A 5,000-nucleotide genomic window follows, 5' to 3' on the forward strand; every position below is an offset into this window, starting at 1 on the left:
TATATATATATATATATATATATATATATATATATATATATATATTTATATGAGTATGTATGTCCGCAAACAACTGGTAATCTTGTTGTAGGCGTCTGAGAACTCTTTGTCATAGATAGGAGTTTCTGGGTGCCTGCAGGACCTTGGAAAGGAACTGTGCTGCCATTAGATCAATTCTGGTGTCCATGGACGGTATATCAGCTTCCATGAGGAGGTTGATGACCTTTGTCCGCTTAGGTGCACCTAGAATTATCCTGGCTGCTTCGTTTTGTATTGTTTCCAGTCTTGTTTTTCTTTTAATGTTGTACTGGAAGCAATGAGGGCGACAGATGCATAGTCAATAATAGGACGGACAGCATGTACATAGAATGATCTTAGTTCTGCTCCTATGTGTCTCCCTGTCATGACTTTCATGACTGACAGTCTTTCCTTGGTTCTGTCAAGTAGGTATTGGATCTCCTTTTTGAAAGTGAGTGTGTGTCCTATCCATACACCCAGGTATAGATAGTCCTTCACCCATTCCAGATCCATACCCTGTATAGTGAGTTTTTTGTTTCTAACATTAGTTCTCAGAGTCATTGCTTTGGATTTTGCTGCTGATATTTTTAGACCCGTCCTACAACATTCTTCAGACACCCGGTTCAGACAGCGCTGAGCTCTACTTAGGCAGTGATTGCCAGAGGCTATGATTGCCAAGTCATCTGCATAAGAGATGATCTTGCATCCCTCTGGCAGGTGAATGTCGAGTATGTTGGACATGAGGGTATTATACAGGGCTGGACTAAGAACCCCTCCCTGAGGAGTTCCATTTTCAAGTGGCATGTGCTGTGAGAGATGGCCTTGAAATCTGACATTTGCTGATCTATTTTTAAAATAGTCAGCTATCCAGGCCAAGAGTCTGCATTTGACTCCTTTGTGGATTAGGGTCTCTTGAATGGCAAGCGGACTTACCAGTTCAAAAGCCTTCTCCAGGTCAAGGAAGACAACCACGGCGGGCGAGGTGCAGATTGTGCTTAAGAGTGTGGAAATGCTATGAGCAGTGCTCTTACCCCTTGTGAACCCATGCAGATGTTCATGAGTGGGACCCGTCTTCCATCAGAGCCTGTTGAATACCATCTTCTTAGCTGTTTTACCCAGGCAGCTGAGAAGAGAGATGGGACGGTACTTGCCAGGCTCCTTTGGTTTTGGGATGGGAACTATTGTGGCTTGTTTCCAGCTCTAGGGCACCATGGCGGTTTGCCAGGATTTGTTGATAACCTGCAAGAATGCAAGTTCTCCTGCAAGGCCTAAATGCGAAATGATGGGGTGGGAGATCCCACCAGCTCCCGGTGCTGATCCAGAACTGGATTTGTATGATTTTCTTAGTTCCCTAAGAGAGAACAAGGCATCCGTTTCATCAGCTTCGAGTGCCTTGTCTCTTATGAGAGCAAGTCTTTCTGGATTTAAGTTTTGTTGTTTTTCTCTCATCATTGGAGGTAGATTGTTGGTGTTGGTTCTGGCTGAGAACTCAAACACCAATCTGTTAGCCTCTGATTGTGGGTCATGATGAGTGCATTTCGGTGCTTGGCGGCTTGTCGTTTGCCTGACCCGTTTCCACAACTCTGTAAGGCTGGTCTGGTGCCCAAAAGTTTGGCACCATTCCAGCCATTTTTCCTGCCTTACTCTGTTGGCAGTTTCTTTGGCATACACGACAGCTTCCCTCAACAGGGCCAGATTGTCGGGAGATCTTTTCCGTCGGAAGTTTTTTCTGCACATATTAACCCTGTGGTTGACCTCTTTGATCTCGTCATTATAGTACCAGGCGTCTTTGTGAGTTCTGGACCATGGGCGAGTTTTGGGGATGGTTTGTGAGGCTGCCTGGTTTATGGCCTGGATTAGCCTTGCCTCTAGCACATCCACATTTTTATTATTGTTGTTGGGTTCATTGTCATTCAGACATCAAGCCAAGCCTTCCTGGAAGGCAAACCAGTTGGCTTTGTCTGTTTTCCATTTAGGAATGTGATGTGGTCTTTGGGCTGGACCTACATCCATTAGTGTGGTGACTATGCCGTAGTGATCACTAGTAACCGTATCATCGACACACCACCGAATTCTCTCCACCATTGTTGCAGTGGCAAAGGTGAGGTCTAGGACCCCTCCCTTCACATGCGTTGGTTCTTTGCTGTTGAAAAGAGCGATCTCAGGGAATGTCTCAAGCACTTCTGCTATGTGAATGCCTGCCGCGTTCGGCCTTTTGCGGGGATTCAGTATGGCTATGTGTGCATTGAAGTCTCCCCCTATGATCACTCGGTCTTGTGCTGCAGTAGCAGACCTGGTTCAGATCTAAACTTTCACACAGTGGTTTGCTATAAATATTATATATTTTTATAGGGCCCCCAGGTAGCTGAATCTCAACAGCAAGAGATTCAACACCATCTCCACAGTGCGGCGGGTTGGCTATTAAGGAGCACGGGATAGCTTCTTTTACCAGGGTCATCAGGCCTCTAGCACCATCCAGGTTTGGAGTGGTGAAGGCATAATATCCTGAGAAGCACACAGATCCCATAGCTAGTGTCTCCTGGAGCATGACGACGTCAATGCTCCTTGCTCGCACTATTGACTGGAGAAAGGAGTTCTTGCTTTTATAGCTACAAATATTCCACTGCAGAATGCTTAGATTGTGTGCCATGATGGTTACTCAGAGTCACTTGCTTCAGCTTCAGATGCCCCAGTGCTGGTGGCATCAGATAAATACAGATCCTCGTTGATTGAGGATTGTACAACTCCGGTTAAGGCTCTACCGAGGGGTGTAGAGCCTAGGTTGGAAGTGCCACCTCGGGTCAAGGGACGAGACTTTGGCTGCACAGACTCAGCCTACAGTGGGGGCTTCTGCTGCACAGTTTCAGCCTGTCCTGACAGACTAGCTGGGGTTTCACGTAATTCTTCTCCCGAAGCTAGCCTGCCATCTGAGGATTTAGGGAGGGGAGTGCTGCTCGTTTTCGGTTTGGAGGCTTCTAGCTTCCTTCCCTTTAGAGCTGCCACAGTTTGGGTCATAGCCGTCATTGCGACCTGCACTGCTTTCTCCGACTCCTTGCTGGTCCTCCCCAAGGCTGTTGCTACTGCAGACTCTACAGCACTCAACAGGAGAGTCATATCTTTCTCGTCAAAGAAAAGATTATCCTCTACTGGGGGGACCATTGCTGTGGTCTTTGAACCTTTTTCCCTTTGGTTCTTTTTTGTGGTTTTGCCACTAGCAAGCTTGGGGAATTCCCCTCTGTTAGAGGTATCCGTTTTTTGCTGTGGGGGCGACTCCTTCCTCTTAGTAGGTCGGGGAGTCTTTTCTCGTTTGTTGTTTTTATCCCAGACGTAGGTGCCTGGGGGCGCAGGGACAAAGTCAGGGCGCTTTTTAGCTAGCTCCTGCTTTTTAATAACTACCTGTTTCTTGACAGAGCAATCCAGGCTCCAAGCATGATGCTTCTTGGCACAGTTTGGACACTTAGCTGTTGTGTCCTTCTGGCCATTTTTGTGTGCCTTGATACACACTTCTGTTTCGTGTGCCTCGTTGCATGCACCACATTTGGCTTTGGCCTTGCAGTTGGCCTGGTGATGCCCAAATTTCTGGCACATGAAGCACCTCAAGGGCTCTGGCACATATGTCCTGAGCTTGTATGAGCCCCAGTTACCCAGATCAAGGGCGGTGATTGGGGCTCCCTTGAGGATAACCAGGAATTGCCTGGTTGGAGACTTCCCTTTGGTCATGCGGGAAGCCTCCACCACTTGTGGAAGAGACGTGATCACCTCCACGTCGAACCCTAGTGGAAAACAAAGTAACACCATCTTAGTCTTTTTCTCTTGGGAGGTCAGTGGTGAGATACTCACTTTTCTCCCGTCTTTTAGCACCTTGATTTCCTGCAGGAAGTTCAGGGTGGTTTTGTCTTTGGGTGCAATGATCATGCCCTCATCTCTACAGATTCGGATTGAAAGTCTGACATTTCTTTCCTTCTGCAATGCCCTAACCAGTTGGTATGCATTGTCGAAGTCTTCAGTTTTTTTGTTTTTTTTTGGTACCTTAAACCGCGTTAGTCGACTTGGGGTGTGTTCTGCCTCTTCTTCAGAGTCAGTTTCCACGCCTCCCCTTTGCAGGGGTTTAAGGCCTTTAGAAGTGGGGGCCGCTGGTTTGGCTGGTTCAGCTAGAGTCCCTTCTTGACTGAGGGAGTTCTGAGGAGAGCTCAGGTTTCCCTCAGTCTGGTGTGCATGGACAGACTTTGTGGTTGGTGTTCCTGTCTTGTCCTTGCTCGGTTCAGCAGGCCGGACACGTTCGGCCTGCTTTTGGTTTTTCTTTCGCCCCCCTGCAACCTTGAAAGGCTCCAGGGTGACTGCCATGGTCTGATTCATTTTGTGGTCATGGAGAGAGTATAAAACAGATTGGTACCCTTTCGGGGACTATCCTTATACCTGCTCTCAGGGTGAAGTCTTATGAAGGGCCTCAGAAAAGATCTGTTCCCTACACTCGACCCTTCAGCACCACAGGACAGGAGATCCCCCTGGGTGGGCTGAACTCGGAGTTTTGGTGTGGTAAACGCTCTGCACCCCAATCCTGCTACAAGGGGGGTGTGATCACGTCACCTGCAGCCCAGGCGAATGTTGGAAATCGGCGTTTCCCGCAGGCCCAGGCTGCACCAGGAAGTCAGGAGAGGGCAAGGGTTAGGCACCGAAAAGTCGCCCTTGGTGCGTGGCCACAAACTATGTCCAGGACCAGAGGTTCCAGACCAAGTTTGTAACCTCGCTCTCCAAGGGAGCGGTAGTGGGGCACTTACTACAAGAGAAGGCCTGGCCAATTGTCGCGGCGAACCACGATAAATTGGCGGAGCTCTCTGTGTAGTCTGTTGTCAAAAAGTATCAGTCAAGCTCAAGTCTGATGGCTTTTGTTCAGGGGGATCACGCCAAGTGGGTGACAATAATGCCTCGCCAATTGGGTGATCTCTCTCTGTACACCACAGAGGAGAGGGCCTGTGTAGTGT

The sequence above is a fragment of the Penaeus vannamei genome, chromosome 9, assembly GCF_042767895.1.
Source record: "Penaeus vannamei isolate JL-2024 chromosome 9, ASM4276789v1, whole genome shotgun sequence".
Classification (NCBI taxonomy): domain Eukaryota; kingdom Metazoa; phylum Arthropoda; class Malacostraca; order Decapoda; family Penaeidae; genus Penaeus; species Penaeus vannamei.